This window comes from Rhinolophus ferrumequinum, chromosome 5, assembly GCF_004115265.2.
Source record: "Rhinolophus ferrumequinum isolate MPI-CBG mRhiFer1 chromosome 5, mRhiFer1_v1.p, whole genome shotgun sequence".
In the NCBI taxonomy this organism is placed as follows: domain Eukaryota; kingdom Metazoa; phylum Chordata; class Mammalia; order Chiroptera; family Rhinolophidae; genus Rhinolophus; species Rhinolophus ferrumequinum.
Genome location: NC_046288.1, coordinates 83,438,986 through 83,460,407, shown reverse-complemented (window position 1 = coordinate 83,460,407; position 21,422 = coordinate 83,438,986). Strand labels below are relative to the sequence as shown.

General features: G+C 45.7%; 1 protein-coding gene across 5 annotated transcripts in view; it reads right to left on the bottom strand.

Moving 5' to 3' along the window:
* The window catches only part of STK32B (serine/threonine kinase 32B), a 269,098-nt gene that overhangs the window by 180,819 nt on the left and 66,857 nt on the right, over positions 1-21,422 (bottom strand). The gene's annotated exons all lie outside the window — the stretch shown is intronic.

The following is a 21,422-nucleotide window of genomic DNA, read 5'->3' as shown; positions in this document are numbered from 1 at the left end:
GACTCACTTCCCACCTCACCTACCTGTGCTTTCTCTACGTCTCCTGTACCCTGTACCTGAATTCTTACCTCCGAGCCTGCTCCTGGGGAAGCCAAACTAAGACTCATGGGTACTGGGCACAAAGGAGAGGTCACAGTGCAATGGTGACAGCTCCCGTGTGTTCAGTGCTTTACTGCCGGCCAGATACTCAACGAACTGCGTCCTTGATCATCTCAGCTAATCCCCACAAGGCCCTGGTGAATAAAGCCACCATCTTCCCTGGGGCACCAGGACGCTGTCACCCCAAGGCACTAATTAACTTGCCCAGAGTTCAACAGCCTGCTACACAGCAGGGCAGAGTCAACCCCACCAAGGTCTGCCTTTCGCGTGACTCCCTTACTGGGGGCAGCCGGAGGCAGGGTGGGGAGGAAGGGTTGTCAGGACTCTCCGGAGGAATTAATGCCAGAGGGCGAGCATGAACGGATGAAAAGGTGGCAAGGGCAAAGGACGAGGCTTCCAGAGGAAAGACACATGATAAAGGCGCAGAGCCCTAGGACACACAGCACGGAGGGAGGAAGGGCTGGAGAAAACGAGCCGGGCAAACGTGAACTGTGTACCATGACCAGTTAAGAAGGGCGGCATCATCCAATCTTCCCAACAACCCATGAGGATCTGCAGTCATTTCCTCCGGCTGCCATCACAAAGGACCACTAACTGGACGGCTTAGAAAAAGAAACGTAATCGTCTCATGGTTCTAGAAACCAGAAGCCCAGCATCAAGGTGTGAGCAGGGCTGTGCCCCTCCGAAGGCTCTGAGGGTCCTTCCTGCCTCTCCTACTTTTTGCTGGTTGCCACCAATCCTTGGCATTCCTGGGTGTTCAACCTCCGCCACCATCGTCACATGGCCTTCTCTCCTCTGTGTGTCTGTGTCTCTGTGTCTAAATCCCATCTTCTTATAAGAGCAGCAGCCATACTGGACTCAGGGCCCACCCTCATCCAGGGTGACCCCATCTTAACTAATTGTATCTGCAAAGGCCCTACTTCCAAATGAGGTCACATTCTGAAGTTCCAGGTGGACATGAATCTGGGGCGACACTGTTCAACCCCCTCCAGGTAGCTACCATCATGGTCCTCACTTGACAGGTGAAGGACGAGAGGCACAAGGCTTTAAACCTTGAGTCAGGACTCAAGCCCAGACTCTCCGCCTCCCCAGCCAGCACTTCTCACCGATGACACTTCCTCCCTGAGGACAGGGCACATGAGAGAGAACACCAGGTCATGGGCCTGGGGACCCGGCTAAGGAGCTGGGGGCTTTCTCCGGGCATCCCAGGTTGCTCTTCTCTTGGAAACCGGACCCCTTTCAGCTCCGACGTGCCGTGAATCGATCTGAGGCAGACATGAGACAATTTAGATACGAGGCTAAATTCTGAAGCCAGCTTTGGTTCTGTCTCAGTCTCAGCCTCAGTCGGGACTGAGTTAGCAAAGCCCACCCTGCACCCCCAGGGTGACACTGAAAGAGACTGAATGAGACTGAGGCAGTGAGAGTGCCCATCAGTATGAGGGGGACGGTCAATGTCATGTGAATTTTAATGCCTTAATTAGCAGAGTTAGTGAAACCTCCAAAGGGCTGTTTTTCCGGGCAGTAAAAGTAATGGCATAAAGGCCTATAGAAGGTCCTTTTCCACTGCACTTGAAACTATACAGCACTGGTGGCAAAGGTGTGCTGTGCAAAAGCACCACGGGGCCCTGGCTTTGTGGGGATCATGGCAGAGACTTCTGGAGCCCTGGGCACAGTCCCTGAGACCCATGTCTGTAGGCCAGCCATTCCACCCACTAGGATTTCTCATCTCTCTCACTTCTCATTCCTCTTCTCAGAAGACCCTGTGTCTGCCGGGGCTGGGAGTCCCGTGTCCAGCTGGCTGCATCAGTCTCGAAGGCCTCGGGCTGTGATTGGACAGAGTCTGGCCCACGCCCATGCTTCCAAGTCCCATCAAATGAAGACCTCCCTGACTCTTGTCATAACCATTACCATCGTCATCGGTTATGACGACAAGCAAAGGTGCCCAGGTGACTCTCACGGCCCAGGGAGAGGCACAAGCAGGGTGACACTCACAGCAGCTCAGAGACTGAGGTGGAATTGGGAGAGATGCTTCAACATTAAATTAAAATTCCGGCTTTCAAAGCGGAGCTAATGATTTGAATAGAGCTTAGAAGTCTGACTTCTGTACAAGATGAAGAAGGGCTGTTGATACAGGATGTAAGAGAGAGCTTGGAAGCTTGGATTTACAAGTAAAGGAAGACAGGTCCACTGATGGGGATCTTGGCCAGCTCTACAATGACGAATGGGTGTGGCTGGGCCTTGACACTCTCCTAGGTAAACTGAGGGCTTGGATCTATTTTCTATGACCTCTTAGAGACACGCCATGTTTCCCAGGACACAGAGCTAAGAAGGCTGACCTGGGGTCAGGTCAGCTGGGCTCTACTCCTAGCCCTTTGCAGAGAAGCAGTGGGGCCATGCACAGATCCCTGCCCCTGTGGCCTTGCTTCCTCATTGGCCAAACGAGGCTGGTAGGCTGGTAGCAACAGCCAAATCAACCTGACCAGGATATAGAGGCTAAAATGAAAAAATAAAAAATAATAAAATGTCTAATAAAGTTTATTGCACTGGGTAGAGACAAAGAAAGAGTTTGGGCTCTGGGATCACTGTGACCAGGGCTTATAGTCCAGCTCTTTGCTGTGTGACCATAGGCAAGTCACCCAGGCTCTCTGAGCCTCAGTCTACTCATCAGTAAAATGGGAGTGATCTGTTCTTCCTCCCAGGGCTGTCGTGAGGACATGGGAGGGAATGTCTGCCAGGGCGGGGGTGGAGGGCGTGCTACAATACCGGTACATTGCAGGTGTGAATGGAGGTGAGTTTTCTTTATTTCTCATAGGGTCATGCACACAGAATGCTCCCAGACCAAGGTTGCTCAGCAAGTGGCAGTTTATGGTTACTAGTGATTACTAGTACTGTCATCACAACCATCACTAGAGAGTCATCTGAAGGAAGAGCGCGGTGTTGTGAGGAAGGTCTGCTCCTAGGACACAGGGTCACAGACCTTTCTGCCCCAATGACCAGAGCCGAGCAGGCCTGGGCAGCTCTGGGGGACATGTCTACTCATCAGTAAAGCTCATCCTGACTTGCCAGGATGGCTTGAGCTGAGCCCTTCACGTGGCAAAACCAAGGAGTAAGGACAGTTGGGAGCAGCCCCCAGGCTTTCTGTCAGGCAGAACGACTGAGGCACAGGGAATGGAATGGAAAAAATCTAAGAGGAAGGAAGAGCAGGCTGTGACACATGTTTGAACAGCTATCCTCAAAAAGACAAGCCCAAGGTGTGACCCTTGCCGCCGGGGCACGTGACCTTATTTGGAGAATAAGACACACACGGAGGAGAGGAAGACCCTTGAGGCAGACTGGAGAGACGACGCATCTATAAGCCAAGGAACGCCAAGGATTGCCGGCAACGCCAGAAGCTCGAAGAAGGGCATGGAACGGATTCTCCTGGAGCCTCCAGAGCTGGGAGAGAAAAACTTTCTGCCGTTTGAAGCCCCCAAGTTTATGGTGCTTTGTCTCAGCAGCCACAGCAAAGGAGAACTCAGTCAATGTCCATCTGGCCATCCACCTGTGACGCCTCCACGTCTAAGGTGAGGTCTCCTGGGAGCAAGTGGAAGCAGCCCCACAGATGTGGCTGGTGAGTGTGGGCCCTGATGCCTGGGTCCAACCCGAGCCCTGAAGAATGAGGAGGCACTGAGAGCACACAACGCCCAAAGCAGCGCCTGGCTTGCATCCGTGCTCCCCAGGACCCACATTCCAGCCTGAGCCTGTTCTGCGTCCTCTCTACACGAGTCCCTGCCACCAGAGCGATTTCTGGCAGAGCTGAATGCTTGAAACTTCAGAGACAGAAAATTTCATAGCGGAAGCTTCCTAACCGGCCAGTCCCCCCTCTGCTCTGGTCTGTGCAGATGTCTCTCTGCCTAGTGGGGACTTCTGAGAAATGGAAGACTGGAAGCGCTGCCAGGGCATTCCTTAGCCTCCAGGAAACTGTCATGGTCTGCATGTTGGCATTCGAAGCCCTCCGTGCCCATGTCACCTATGACACGACTGGTGCACACACATCACATACATGTACACACACACCACTCATATACAGAGAGTGCCAAAAAAATGTATACACATTTTAAGAAAGGAGAAAACTGTTGATGGGAAACACTTTGAGCACCTCTTGTAATCGCAGAAGTCAAACGTGACTGGTATTCATCTTTTGTTATTAGTATATATTGAGTATTGCAATTTTAATAGTTTTTTCCTTTTTAAAAATGTGTATACATTTTTTGGCACCCTCTGTATATACATACACACAGATACACCATACACAGGCACACCCTGCACACACATCACACACACATATCCACAGAGGCACACGTGCACACAGACACGCAAACACATCACACACACACCACCCATATATTTATAAATACATACACACACACACACCATACATAGATACATATCACACGCTGCACACACATCACACACACATATCCACACACGGGCACACATACACACACAGACACACACCACACATGTACACGCACACACTCTACACACCACACACAACCCATATATATACAAATACACACACATGCACACACCACACACACGTATACACATACACACAGACATGCACACCACCCATATAAGATGAGGTGTGATCAAAAACTGTGGCGAATGCTGCTGCTGAGTGCCATCCAACAGAAAGGCAGGGTCTTCAATACAGGAAGTGGCGTGTCCAACCTTACTGTGTGACAAGTTTCAACTTGTTCGGTGCAGTCAGGTGTGAGCTACAGTTGTGAGAAGGTGTGTTTTAAAGTGTGCTGTAAAACATCCTCCATCATGACAACGCTCCGTGTCACACATTGCTTCTGGTACGGCAACTTCTATCAAATAAAAACATTATGGTGTGTCCTCATCCACCTTACTCACCGGATCTGGCACCGTAGGACTTCTGGCTCTTCCTCAAAGTCAGAATGATTCAGGACGACAGCGCAACTAAAGACACACACGAAAGAGGACTTCCAGAACCGCTTCAGAAAGTGGCCAGAACGATGGGATAAGTGTGTTCGAAGCGAGGCAGAGTATTTTGAGGGGGGTTAATGGCAATGTGTCTTTTACTGTGATAAAAGTTTTTATTTACACATTCACTGCATTTGTTGATCACGCCTTGTATATATACAATATACAGACTTTCACATACTCATGCACACATACACACCTCACACGTACACAAACACACACGTCAACCCTCTACAGCCTTTAGAATTTCATTACAGTCTCTCCACCATCACTGCCTCCTCCCATCCTGGTCTCCCCCGCCTGCCCACCTCATATGCTGGATTCTAAGTCCCCGTTTACTGTCTGACACTCAGGCCCCTAGCACCATGAAGGCAGGGACCCTGCTGGCCTGGTCCCTTATTAACCCCTAAGCTTCCAGGGTCGCATACATGTGCCCTTGTCACCTGGGCCCTTGACTCCCGGCTCTAGCATATTCCATTGCCTCTGCTCAGAATGCCCTTCCCGCAGGCCTTCCCCTGCCGCAGGCATCACCACCTCCTGACCTGAGGGCCCTCCTGGCCCTGACCTCCAGGCCTGAGCTCAGATCCACAGAGGAACTAGAATGTCGTTTCCAGCTGGGTCCGCCATGCCCTGGGTGGCACGGGCAGGTGGGCGGTCCTTTGTGCCCATTTACAGTGTAGGAGGAGGGGCTTCCAATCCTCCCAGCTATAAATCCCATGGCAACCACGTAATTGAGGGAATCTGCGAAACCCAAGCAGCTTTTCGGCCTCATGAGCTCACGACAGGTGTTCTAGAGGAAAGGTAGCCCTCCTCACCAAAAGGCGCCTCTGCCCAGGTCCTGGGAACATTCAACATCAAAACAGAAGAGGTGGGTTGCAAGCAGCACCACTGCTCCTTAGCAGGGCAGCTCAGAGCACTTTCCACGAGAAATCACGGCTAATGAGGGGGGTAAAGAGCCATTTGGCCAAAGCCACCCAAGCTGCTGAAAGGCAAGCACCCAATTACCATTCCTCATTAGTCTAATTCATTTAGGAACCGACGTTATCATTATTAATTACAATTTATTGGAACAAAACACATAAGGGCTAGCTATTACAGTGTGGATGTCAGGCGATTTGCTGTAAGAAAGGCATGTGGCAAGCACACCACACATCAGAAATTGGGGAGTGGGTCCCACGTCAGGAGAGAAGGGGGCCGCTGCACCCTGACACCCTACACCGCATGGCATCTGGAGGTCTCCAGCCAGACTTCACACTCAGAGCGCTGAGGGTGTCAGTTCCGTAGCACACTCAGAGCTCTGGGAGGGCCTGGAATTCCGTACTTTTCACAAGCTCCCTGTGGAGTCTGATGTACAGACCAGTTGGCAGTCACTGTGCTAGAATCTTCAGGAAAGTCTTGTCTGGTGCACCTGCAGTGACCTTGCTGGTCAGGACTCTAACCCCCACTTTACAGCTCAGTAAGCCAGCTCTGGGGGACTGAGGACCCCAGAATCAGAGAGGCCGGGGCCCCGCTGGGAACCCAGGACTCTAGCACTGCCCTTCTGGGGGCCAGGCTGGACTGCCCCCTCTTACCTGACTCAGCTGACCTCCCCTACACTGCCCACCCCACCCCCAGCTAGAGTGCACTTAGCAAACACTACTGAATGAATAAACAGCTATCGTGTGACATTAAAGAACTACGATGCCAGCAGGAGCAACATTCTGGGAAACAACTGATTTGGGGGGAAAATCAGGATTAAATATGGTTACAAAGCAGAGTGATCGTGCGGGGTACTATTGTTCAAATATCCTTAGTTGATGGCGAGACTGTCTCTGATGGACAAGGACTGTTAACTACCCAATTGCATCCTCCCCTTCTCCCTATAACAGGACGACAATTTTCTTCAAGGAGGCAATGTGATCCATTAAACACTTGCAGCCAGAAGTATTAGTCTGCTAGAAACTTCTAGGAAAAGTCTTGCTTGTGGATAAAAGGGACTAGCTACAGATGGTCCCACTTTTCTGCCCTTCACCACTTTTCTTGTCTATCCTACCTTGAACACGTATGTAATGTCTGGAGCTGCAGCAGCCTCTTGTGACCATGAGGCCAAGAGCACCTCAGAGACACTGAACTGGTTTATCATGGAGCCACCTGCCTTCAGACTTCTCGTTCTGTGAGAAAAATAAACCCCTCTTGGTTTAAGCCACTATACGGTAGGTTTCCTGCTTCTCGCTGCTGAGCACGTCCCCATCTGATACACAAACTATATGACGACTTTTCACAACACTGACTGCCCTTGTGGGCTTTAATCAATGTTGGTCGCATTGAAGTGATCAAAAGTTGACCTCAAGAAAAATACTCATTTGGATGAATAAACATTTATTAAATGCCTACTGTGGACTTTGTATGCTACCCATGAAGCTATGCCACTTTCCCAGGAACTCAAGATTTAACGGGATGAATAAACAACACTCAAGACTTGCCAAAGTCCCTCGCTATGGGTCCCTGGGCCGCCCTCAGGCTAGCCCCAGGCCCCCACGAATCACATCTGTTACTCTCCCCCTGCTCACTCCCAAGCCAGCCACCGTGCCATTCCTGCGTCTGGCGTGCTCTCCCATGTCCACAGACTTGGGCCCTCACCTTCCAGCTCGGCTCACAGGCCACCTTATTAGGTGAGTACCCCCGGCCTCCCTGTGTGAAAGCACCGACCCCTCCTCAGCTACCATCCCCCCACACACACCTATTTCCTCCATCACACTTACCAGCTCCGGCCACATAATACGCTTCTTGGTTTATTTGTTAGTCTCCCCCACTATGTTTAAACCCCGTGATAAGAGGGATTTTTCTCTTTTACTCACTGTCCCACCCTTGGTGACTAGAACAGTGCCTGACACACAGCAGGCACTTGGTGAATATCCCTGGCTGGCTGAATGAATGAATAGATAACTACTATTTAGGAAAGGGTAGTGTTACGGGAGAGGCGAGCACGGGGTCTCAGCGACCCCAGGCGAGGGAGCCAAACCAGAATATGGGTTTAGGGAAAGGCATTCGGAAAAGGCTGCGTTTGAACTGTTTCTTAGGGGTCAAGACTTGGCTTCAGGAAGAGTTCAGCGAAGGGCAGGGAGAAAGAAGTGTGTCACAGGGAGAGGGCACAGCCCGCTGGCACGACAGTGATGGAACACGCTGTGGTACGCGTTAGCACGTGTCAGCAGTTTTCTCACCTTCCTCAGCTGCAAAATGGGGATATGAGAAATACTTACTTTAATGGATGGTTATGAGGGCTGCACAGTAAGCCCTTACTAAATTATTTACTATTATTGTGTGATCATCATTCATACATGTTCTGAAGGTAAAAGCGGAAAACGTTGTAGACATGTGCAGAGGTGGCCCAAGAAGGACCTCAGGGACAATTTCCCAACTGTCTGATGTGATGGTTAATTTTATAGATCAGCTTGGCTGGGCCACGGTGCCCAGATATGTATTTAAACATTATTCTGGATGTATCTGTGAAGGTGCTTTTGGTGAATTTCAACCAGTGGACTTTGAGTAAAGCAGACGGCCTTCCGTAATGTGGCTGGGCCTCATCCAATCAGCTGATGGCCTGACTAGAATAAAGACTAACCTCCCCTGAGCAGGAGGGAATTCTGCAGCAGACAATCTTTGGACTTGAACTGCAACGTCAAGTCTTCCTGGGTCTCTAGCCTGAAAGCCTATCCTGCAGATTTTTGGAGAGATAGATAGATGAGGTCTGACAATTAAGTTCACAAACTTGCCACTGTGTGCTTACATTGGCAGCACTGTATAAATATATATCATAGATATACATATACATATATAGGTCTAGATATAGGTCTCTCTAGATATAGAAATGATATAAATATATTAGAGAGAGAGAGAGAGAGAGAAAGGGGGGACACACACACACCCTGTGAGTCCTATTTCTCTGGAAACCCTGACTACATCTGGCAAGGAGCCAGCCAGGATCAGAAGTCAGCAGCTGAATTCAACTTCCTGTTGGCCCAGGGAGCCACCACGGCCACCAGTACTGGGCATCTGGCTTTTCCCCACAGTCCCTTCAGGAGCGAGCATAGGAAGCTCAAACGTCTTGGTGCTTGATTCTAAACTATACGTCCCCGGTCAGCATACAAAGGGGACAGCACCCTGGGGAGTCATCCCTCACCCGGGCAGGGCCCGTGGTGTATCCAGCTGTGCTGAGTCACAACGGCCTCTCCGTGGGGAGCTGGGACAGCATGGCTGCCCCACTGACCCTTCATCTATGAGTTCCAGCCTGTGACAGGTGACGCTCTTCGGCACTTAGCCGACATCATGGAGATTGTGGCAAAAGATGAGGAGACAAAGGTGAGCAAGGGGCAGGTGACAGATGGCCTTGAATGACGTTTAAAAGGCTGGGGATGTGGGCTGAACTGTGTTTCCCCAAATCCGTATGTGGAAGCCCTAACCTCAGACTGTGACTGTATTTGCAGAGAGGGTCTTTAAAGAGATAATTAAGTTACAATGAGTCATTAGGGCGGCCCTAGGCCAACATGACCGGGGTCCTTGTAAAACAGGGAAACTTGAAGACAGAGACACACAGAGAAAAGACGATGTGAAGACACAGGAGAACACGGTCTACAAGCCAAGGAGAGAAGCCACAAAAGACACTGACCCTGCACACGTGGCCTCAGACCTCTGGCCTCCAGGCTGAGACAATAGCTCCTGCAGTGGAAAGGCCCTGGTCAGTGGGATTTTTGTCACGCAGTGCTCGCCAACTCTTGCAGTGAGCTTTTGTCCTGAGGGCACTGGGGAGCAGTGCCCCGAAGTGTTTTAAAAGTAGATCTTGGGTACACAATTGTGAATGAATCAATAAAAGAAACAATAAACAAACAACATGTCAAACCTGAGATCTGGGGAGGGGGGTGTTCTTTCTGACAGAAGGATTGGGGAAAGTTTGGGGACAATTCCAAGAGGTGACCATGTACTTCATAAATAAATGAATGCCAGCGCTTACACACACAGACTGATCCCCCCTTGGAGTCATGTGGGAGAACACAGTGTCAGGAAACGCCAAAGAACGTCATGGGGACAAAGGCCCCGGACCAGGCTGGGGGCTTCTGGGCTTCTGACACCCTTAGTGCTGGAAACGTATTGTTTAGGGTAAGGCAAGTTTGGAACCACACTCGGCACTCGTGAAAAGGCCTGGGAAGAGTCATCCAACGGACAGAATGAGAGGTCCTTATGGGAAGATGTCAGGAGATGCAAATGAGCAATGAAGCCTGTCCAATTGGTCAATAATGTATCATTTGTTCTGGCCGAGGCTTGAAAATAATTCGCAAGTGAGCCTGCATTTCCTGTGATATTTAGCTCTTAATAAAGTAATCCCTGGGAACCAGCAAATTCCTTCAAAGTATGCCTCAAGCCAAACACAACCTAATTAATATGAAATGAATAAATATTTCATTAAACAGATATGGATTCCATCCTTTACAAAAGACGTCTGTACAAACAAAAGCTTCTAATAAAAACATCATGTTCCAGAATTCGAAAAATGATTCTCACGTAAGAATAACAAGTCACTTTTCAGGCTCAGAGAAGTTAGGCAACTTGCCCAGGGTCACCTGCTTCAGCCAATTCTGACTAAGCGCCGTCAGACTTTGGAGCCAGCCAAGGCTCTCTAACCATTGTGCTATAAACTGATTAACTCTCGCACTTTCCTGAGAAGAGCAACCACATATTCCACGTCCCTGCTTTGCAGACACAGTGCTGGCTGTGGATTACACACGTCTGCTGCCATTGCCTCATCACGGACTCTGTCCCTGCCTCAGGACCTTTGCATCTGCTGCTCCCTTCGTCTAGGGTGTTCTTTCCCCCAGAGCTTCACATGGTTTGTTTCCTTCTTAACACTTAGGTCTTGGCCTAACCGTCTCCTTCTCAAAGAGGCTTTCTCTGTTGCCCTCTCCTCCAATGAAAGCAGTCCTACCTCCCCAGCACCCCCGCCCCCCCCCCCCCCCCCCAGTCAATGCCCTACACATCTTCCAAAGAGCAATTATCATCATTGCGATATATTTGTTTACTGTCTGTGTGTTTCTCTGTCCCCCTACTAACCTGTCAGCTCTGTAACATCAGGGACCTCATCCAGCTTGTTTGTCACACTGTCACGACCACCTAGAATAATGCTGGGACAGAGCAGGCCATAAATGTCGACTGTCTGACTCAATATCCTGCTGTGCGTCCTACTGTGCTACCATGACCTTAAAGGCCAGCAACTTCAATGATTCCAAAAGACTAAATTCTTAAGGGCAAAAAGAAAACCAAGTCAAATGTTTCTGAACATTCAAACTGATTAACACATACAGAAGGTGCCAAAAAAATGTATACACGCTTTCAAAAAGGAAAACTGTATTAAAATTGCAATACTCGATATATACCGATAACAAAAGATGAATACAAGTCACGTTTGACTTCTGCAATTACAAGAGGTGCTCAAAGGGGTTCCCATCAGCGTCCAGACACTTCTGATGATGGCTTGAGCAACGCTGACCACAGTGTCCACTTGTATACATTTTTTTGGCACCCCCTGGTACAATAAATCGAATCCCCGCTTAATTCCAAACTGGATTTGTTGCAGTCTGGGCCCTAAATTGCCTAGACTGCTATTAATCAAACATTTTTTTCACACCACAAATTCACATGCAGATGTGGAAGTCTGGAATGTGGAAGGAGACTACTAATAATATGCTTGTGTGTGGAAATCATCATCATCATATAATAAGGCAGTGTTGAGTCTACAATTACCATTTGTGCAATCCTTGCTCAATTTCATCCAGAATCTTCCTTTGAGGGACATAAAGGGTGATTATCGTACAACTGCCACTTTCTGCTATTTCATGCGCAGACGGCCTCTGGCTAGTCCATGAAATTTAATTAACTCCCCGGTTTTGGGGGTTTTTTTGTTTTCGCTTCTACCCTCCGGCTCTTTAAGCAGAGAGTCCACTTGCCACTCCAAGAAAGACACTTTAGAGGCAAACTGCCAGGAAGTTCTCCCAAAGGTACCCTTCTCCTTTCCTTGAAAATCATGAAGGCTTGTTCGCTTCGAGGTTCACTCAGAGCAGAACACCTCACCCTGGACTCTCTCTGCTGCTGAAGCCAAACTTCCACAGGCTCCGCCATCAGTGGGGTCAAGAGGAGTGTGGGGGTGGGGAGCGTGCAGGCTGCAGAGGCGGAGTGGTAACCAGAGGGGCGACTGTGAAAAACGACCGTTTGCAGCTGGGGAGATGGAGAAACTGGCCTCAGGACCCCAACCCAGAGACAATCAGTATAAACCAGTCAATTAAATCTTATCAGTTCATTGGTTAATTGTCAAGTTCTTCGTTCATCTATATATACTCATTTATATAATATACATTCATTTATATTATGTATCATATGTATATGTTCTATGTATCATTTGTACATGTGTCTATATATACTATATGTGTATATGTACATACACAGTTGGTAGATATGAATACATATGCATATGTGTGCGTGTAGATATATACATATACACATACATGTGTATAGATATTGTTGATGGTGTACATACACATGTATGTACATACGTGTGTGTATATATACTATATATGTATACGTACCTATATATACTGCTTAGTGGGTATATTTTTTATATGTGTATATACATATACATGTGCGTATATACTGTGTAGTAGGTATATATGTATATATATAGGATATATTAATATATGTATATATACTGCTTAGAGGGTGTATACATATATGCATATATGTGTCGATATATGCATATATATACATATACGTGTGCATGTATACTGCTTACTGGGTATGTATCTATGCATATACATAATGTGTGCACACTTTTACATACTGCTTAGTGGTGTATATAAGTATGTATACGCATCATGCATTTGTGTGTATAAATACACATGTGTGTGTGTACACGTATACACATACATACGCACTGCTTAGTAGGGAGGGCATACAACAGTGAACAGTGAGGAAAACTGCCGCCCTCATGGAATGTCTGTTCTGGTGCAGGAGCCCAGCAACCCGGAGGACAGATGAAAGAACACATGGAGTCCCTTTTAGTGACGAGTGCAATGACACAAAAAACACTAGAAAGGTACAGGGATACGGAAATGCTTGGGGTCTAGGAGGGTGGCATTCAGGGAAGGCCCCGTGGGGGGGCCTTTGAGCGATACCTGCTGGTATGAGCGAGCCTTGCAGAGATCTGGGGAGGAGAATCGAGGGGTAGAGTACGGCAGGTGTAAAGTTCTGAGTGAGAAATCAATTCAGCGTGTTAGAGAGGAGGGCTGGAGAGGACTGAGCAGGAAGACAGGGGCAGAGGGGGGTGTCAGCAAAACAGGCATCAGCAAGATTGCAGACAGAGCGCTGTAGGCTGGCACGAAGAGACTGGCGTTCATTTCAAGTGGCAGCCACGTGATCTAATTCATGCTTTCTCCCATCACCAGCTGCTGTGCAGACCAGGGCTTTCTCTCTTCTTTCTCTCACACATCCATGGACTAGGCAGCATTTACTGAGCCGGAGCTGGCTGCTGATGGGACCAGGCAGATAGGTGATAATGACCAGTGCTGTCCTCTCAGAATCTCACAGGCTGAGAGTGGAGGCAGACGAGCCACCAGAAGAGCACTCCACGGCCACATGTGCAGTGAGACGGCAAGGTGAAGCTAAGAGGCCAGGCTCCTCACGGCACATCCCCCAGGTGGACACCCAAACCTTTCCAGAACCCACCAGGTCAGCCAGGGAAATCCCAGCTGCTCTGGCTTCAAAAAGACATGGGGCTGCATGGTCTCTGCCCCTAATTTTCACACTGAACCTTTAAGACCACTCTGAGCATTCTTGTTTTACAGAAGAGCAAACAGAGGTTTGCAGAAGCTATACGACTGGTCCAAGTTCACATGGCTAGAGGGTCCAGGACTCACCATCTCAAAAGCCTGTGCTCTTCTTTCTATGCTCTGTTGCTTCAAAAACCAAATGTCCAGTATTGTTGGCTACTGACGGGTATTCTCGTCCTGACCCCTCTGCTTTCCCCACAGATTTGGAGGTGACTAAAGCTACTAGTTTCAACCCAACTTCTGTATTTGGGAGGGACATGTGGAAACAAAACAGGCCGTATGTGGCAGTGGGGTCCTCTTCAGGCCTCCACTTCATCATCTGGGCTGTTAGGGGGACCAGGATGATGACAGGTGTCTGGTTCCCAGGGCAAAGATTGTGAGTTTCTGATTGGTCAGGACTCTCCAGGTTGCAAATGCTGAAAGTCCAATACAATCTTGCATAAGCAAAACAAGATGTCCGTTCCCACAGCTGGGAAGGATGGTGGATGGCTCATGGAGCTAGAAGAACACAAAGATGGTGGCACTGGTGGTGACTGCGCATGTCCCCTGTCATTCACCTCCACACACCTGAGGCTATAAACACCTGTGACTCTGTGCTGGAGGGCTGTTTTCTGCCACGAACAGGGCAAGCCTACAGGAGAGGGAAGGCAGCTTGGAGCAGCCCCCCACCAATGATGAATGGAAAACTGTGCATGAACACATCTTCTGTAGCCTCAGCTGCCCTGAGGCAGGCTCTGCACTGTCCCCTAGAGGCCCCACATGGAGGTGAGTCCAGATGCGACCGTGGTAAGTGGCTTTGTCAAACACCCAGCATTGGCTGCCTTCCTTTCTACGTCTCTTGCGCTTGTTTCCTGGGATCACCTCCCCATAAATTACTTGCAATCAATTGTTTCTGCCCATATCAGCTTCTGGAGAAAGCCCAGCTCAGGCCGTCATCAGCAGGGCCAGCATTAGGGTGAGGCACGCAAGGAGCCGAGAGTGCAAAATGTTAAGGAGGCAAGGATAGACCTTCATTTGCAGGACCCTGGGAGCGATGCCTCCTTAAATTCTGCACCCAGCGCCACCCAACAGGGCGCCCTCTCTCCACTCGCTCCTTACATCTGTGTCTGCTTGTCTGCTGTGCACCTTACAGATAGACCTTCACCTTCACCAATGGCTGAGAAAATGGCCACCAACACATGCAGACCTGTTGTCTTACAGCACATCATTCAGGAGGAGAAAAGAACAAGCCTTTCACTTCCGATTCTGTGGAAGGATTCTGCAGGGCTGAGCAAGCCCTGGTCTAGCTGAATAGGGTCTGTGCGGCCAGTCCAGCCTGATCAGATGCCCATCTCAGAGGGTGAGTAGGGGACAACGACTGCCAGTCCCCTGGGCCACAAGGAGTGGGGTCGTGTTCTCCAAAGGAAAGAGGTGTTATTATGATAAGATAGAGGAGACTGAAAAGCATGGTGGGCAGTCAAAACCAGCAGCTACTACAGTTCTCTTTCCGTTTGACAGATGAGAAAAATTAAGCTTCAGAGGTTAATTTACTTTCGCAGGTATCCACAATTAACACAGAACAGAGTCAGCCTGACCCCCAAATCATGTTTCCACTGGATGTGTAGAAACACTCTGCTCTGCCTCAACTGTCCCAGAATTCAGTCGTAAAAGGGTTATAAAAAAATCCGTAAATTGTTGCTAAAACCAATGGAGCGCTTGCAGCTGTTTACTTTGGTGCAGCACTGGGGAAGCCAACTTCTCCCAGAATGAAAGTAAAATGAGGTTTCTGTGAATTCACATGTGCTTTTTCTTGATAACCAAGGCTATTATCATAGCTTAACAATGAAATGTCTTTCTGGAAAACTCTTAATAAACTCCAGATATCAAATCTGCCAAAGACAGAAAGCAAAGATAAAATACTCAGTCTGAGGAAGGTGGTTTTCTTCATCCTATGCCAGCCCACTTCCACCTTGAATTCTATAATAGTCGTGTAGACCTCTGCATGTACCATGAAAGGCAGCAATTATTTGGTACTCTGACCAGAACAAACTTGTATCCTATTGCCTTGAAGTTAACTAATTTCATCCTGAATACCAGACGTTTCTACGTATTTCACATGAGTCTGGGTGTCATCAAAAAGTTGCTATGACCCAAGAGTGACTTCAAAATAGAACCCTTAGACAGCTTGCATTGGTTTCAAAAGATCCATTACAACCATATTTAACATATTTATGCTCTGGACAACAGGTCCTGAGAGCCAAGCCACCAAGCAAACAGCAGCACAAGTGGAGGCAGAAAAGGCAGACAAACTTTCAGGGAATGATGACGGGATATAACCAATTTAAACCTCACAGGGCTGCATGCTGACAGATGTGGTAGTATGGCATGAATGGATGCCAAGGGCTCAGGATCAAAATCGCCAGTGGCATGAGGGTAAAAGCAATATGCTTCTGGATTCTATGTGGTGCCAACTGTGCTGTGGATTAAAAGACATGCTTCGGTTTTCCTGAAGTCATGAAATGCTCAACATGAGGCTGACAACCGACCAAAAGTTCCATGGGATTTTAAAGTGTTTTGTTGTTGTTGTTGAAGTTCATCCACTATCCGTGAGATTACAGGCAAACTTCCTAAATTCTCTGGGCCACAACTCCTCTTCTGAGAAATCTAGAGAAGGGAAACCTCCCTGTGGCGCATACGCTCTGCCCCAATCTCTGGCTGGCCCGTAACGATCACATGGCGGGGGGACTGTAAGCAGCACAGCGAAGAGCGAAAAAGGCGTCTGAGATTCGTGCACACACACCCTCAGCAAGAGACTGAGCAGTGTGAGTTCAGCCAAGCTGACTGCTTGTTAAAAGTACATTGTCAAAGAAATACAATCGAATCCAAAGTCTCTACGTAATATTCAGTATCCAGGATGTTATCCAAAAACAACTCAACATATAAAGAACCAGGAAAATGTGACCATCTCAACGGAGGTGAATCCTAAGATGACCCAGAGGTTGGAATTACCATAAAGGACATTAAAACAGCTGTTACAACTATGACCATGCTGTATGATGTAAAGAGCAATATGGTATAAATGAATGAAAGAAAATATAGGGAATCTAAGCAAAGAGAGAGAAAGTATTTTTTATCAAGAATTTCCACCTATGGGCCGGCCCGGTGGCTCAGGTGGTTGGAGCTCCGAGCTCCTAATGCCAAAGGTTGCCAGTTTGATTCCCACATGGGCCAGTGGGCTCTCAACCACAAGGCTGCTGGTTCGACTCCTCGACTCCCACAAGGGATGGTGAGCTGTGCCCCCTACAACTAACAATGGCAACTGGACCTGGAGCTGAGCTGCGCCCTCCACAATTAAAACTGAAAGGACAACAACTTGACTTGGAAAAAAATCCTGAAAGTACACACTGTTCCCCAATAAAGTCCTGTTCCCCTTCCCCAATAAAATCTTTGGGGGGGAAAAGAGCGAGAGAGAGAAAATTTCTGCCCAGGCACATCATAGTCAAACTCCTAAAATTCAAAGATTAAAGGAAAACCTTAAAAGGAGAGAGACAAAAGTGACACATGACACACCAGATAACAATGATTCAAAGTTTCATGACTTCTCATCAGCAACTGTGGCAGTCAGGTGACAATGGCAAAGAATATTTAAAGCAATGAGGAAAACACTGTCAACCCAATAATCTGTATCCAGTAGAAATGTTCTTCAAGAAAGAAGGTGAAAGAAATACAGTTCAAATAAAATAAAATTGAGACTGCACTGATAGGAGACATGACCACATAAAATATTAAAGGAAAATATTCAGAATGAATGGAAATGATACCACACGGAAATTCAGACCTTTGTAAAAGACATGAATCAGTATCAAGAACTATTTTTTTACTAATTAAAAAAAAACTATATTTGTTAATATTTATATATACTTATTTACAAATGTATTATATATATTTATGTATATATTTAAAACAAAACAATAAGATGATACTGAGAGTTACAATTTAAGACACTGTACTACATCTGACAACTACAGGATAAAGGTTGATGGGGACGGCAAGTGGATCTACACAGTGGCCAGATTTTTTTCACATTTTATGTGAAATATAAAACATAAACTCTAAGAAGACTGTGAAATAAGTTAAAGATGTATATTATAATCCCCAGAGCAATGATTTAAAAACTTAATACAAGGGGGGTGGCTGGATGGCTCAGTTGGTTAGAGCGCGAGCTCTCAACAACAAGGTTGCGGGTTCAAGTCCCACAAGGGATGGTGGGCTGCGCCCCCTACAACTAAAGATTGAAATGGCAACTGGACTTGGAGCTGAGCTGCGCCCTCCACAGCTAGATTGAAGGACAACGACTTGGAGCTGATGGGCCCTGGAGAAACACACTGTTCCCCAATATTCCCCAATTGAAAAAAAAAAAGATGAGCAGGGCAGCTATTAATAAATTAAAAAAAAAACTTAATACAAGGAAGTATAGCTATAAAGGCAATAGACAAATTAAATGGGGACTGTAAATATTCAATTAATCCAAAACAATACAGGAAAGGAGAAACAGAAAAACAGAGAGGGATGGAGGGAAGCAGGTAAAGAGAGAAAGAGAAATCATGGTAGACCTAAATAAAACCTTATCAATGATTCATTTACTATGAATGGACTAAATACTCCAAGTAAAAGGTAGAGAATGTCAGAATGGATTCAAAGAAAAGTAAAACCTAACTATATGCGAGTTAAATATAAAAAATATAGATAGGATAAAAGTAAATGTATGGAAAAAATATATGGCATGAAAACAGTAAACATAAGTAGGTTGGAATGGCCACATTAATCTCAGAGAAAGTAAGCTTCGAAATAAAGATTATTAGCAGAGGCAGAGAACATTTCACAAAGATAATAAGGTCAATTCATCATGAGGACATAACAATCATAAATATGTATGTGCCTAACAACAGGTGTTCAAAGTATAAGAAGCAAAAGGGACAAAATAAAGAAGAAACAGCTCCACAGTAATAATTGGTGATTTTACACAACTGTCTCAGAAATGGATAAAAAGAGATTTTTAAAACCACTAAAGACAAAGAATATCTGAATAACATTATTAACCACCTCTACTTAATTGATATTAAGTTGAGAAAACTCCATACACAAATGGTTTCATTCATATATCCTATCAAACATTTAAAGAAGTAACACCAATTTTAAAGCATCTTTCAGAAAAATGAGAAGGAAAATACCCCAACTCATTTTGCAAAAGGAGTATAATTCTAAAAACAAATTTGACAAAAACCTACAGGAAACTACAAAATAACTATCACAACTAATAATTTAATTAGCAAGATTTCAGGATACAAGATTATGATACAAAAATCAATTGCATTTTTATGTCTAGCAATAAACAATTAAAAATTAAACTTAAAACAACTCCATTAAAATAGTGTCCAAAATACCCCCTCATAAACTATTTAGGGAAAAATTTAATACAAATTTAATGCAATATAAAATTTGTATTAATTTAATACAAAGGGCAAAGATCCTGCCCACAAAAATTACAAAACATTGCAAAAATAAAGAATATCTAATAATAAATAAACATCTAATAATAAATAAATAAATAAAGTAAAAAGGAACAGAGACATACACCATGTTTGTGAATTAGGAGCCTCAATGCTCTCAAGATAGCAATTATTTTCAAATTGATACATAGAGCTAATGTAAACCCAATTATGAGTCCACCAGTTTTTTGTAGAAATTGACAAGAAATTCAAAATTTCTGTGAAAAACCATACACCCAGAATATCCAAAACAATCCTGCAAAAGAATAAACTTGGACGATTTACACTACCTGATTTCAAGACTTACTATAAATCTACAGTAATTAAGACAGTCTGGTACTCATATATGTAGGTCAGATGAACAGAATAGAACTCAGAAGTAGACCTCCCACTTATACAAGGCATCTGATTTTTTACAAGGACACCAAAGCAATCTAATGAGCAAAGGAAAGATTTTTCAAGAAATGGATATCCATGTACAAAAAGGAAAAAAAAAAAAAGACCTCAACCCTTACTTCACATCATACAAAAAACTGAATTCAAAATGAATCATAGAACTAAATCTGTATCTTAAAGCCATAAAGATTTTAGAAAGTAAATACAGGAAAAAACTGTGACTTGAGTATGGGTGTTTTTTTGAGCCAGGTTTTCTTATACAACTCACATAAAGCAATAACCCTAAAAGGAAAATCTCAATAAATTAGACCGCATCAAAATTTAAAATATCCGTGCATCAAAACACACCACTAAGAACATTATGCTAAGTGAAATAAGTCAGACAGAGAAACACAAATACCACATGATCTCACTTATATGTGGAATCTAAAGAAGAGAATAAATGAACAAACTAATCAGAAACAGTCTCGGAGACATAGAGGAAAACCTGAGGGTTGCTAGATGGGAGGGGGGTGGGGATGAGGGAGGTGAGGGGATTAGAAAGCACAGTAACCACAAGATGGCCACAGGGATATGAAAGTCAATTTGGGGAATGTAATCAATAATGTTGTACAGATTTTGTAGGGTATCCAATGGACACAGGTCTTATTAGGGCGACCACCTCAGAGGTGATGTAGATGCCTGATCACTGCACTGTACACCTGAAACTGAAGCTGAATAATAACGAATGTCAACTATAATTTTATGTATACACACACACACACACACACACACACACACACAGTCACAAGAAGTGGAGTACAGCATAAGGAATACAGACAGTGGAAACATAATGGCTGTATGCGATGTCAGAGGGGTAGTGGATTGGGGAGGTGAGTTATCACTTTGTGAGGGGTATAAATGATAAATGTCTAACTATTACAGTGTTTTTTACACATGAAACTAATAAAAAAACTAAAAAAGAAAAAAAGGTTAAAAAAAGTAATAGGTAAACCACAGTCTCGTAGAGAGCAGTCTCATATCTGACAAAGGACTGGTATCCAGATATATACACCACACCTCAGTAATAATCAGGCAATCAACGCAGTTTTTTAAAATGGAAAAAGTTCTGAACAGAAACTTCACAAATGAAGATATATGACTGGTCATTAAGTATATAAAAAATGTTCATCATCATTACTCATCAAGGAAATGCTAACTGAAACCACACTGACAGACTATTAAACACTCATCAGAACACCTAAAGTGAAAAATATGGATAGCACCACATGTTGGCAAGGAAGTGAAGCAAATGGAACTCTTAGTAGGCGTATAAAATGGTACAGCCACATTGGAAAGTCTTTTGGCAGTTGTGGAAAAATTAAACAAACACCTACTCTATATCAAGCAATTCCAATCCCAGATATTTACCCAAGAGAAATGAAACATGTTCACAAAAAAAAAAGACTTCACGAAGTTTCATAGCAACTTTATGCAAAACAGCAAAACCTAAAAACAGTCCTGGAGTCCATCATGATGAAAATGGATTAACAAACTGTGATACAGTAATAGAATGGAA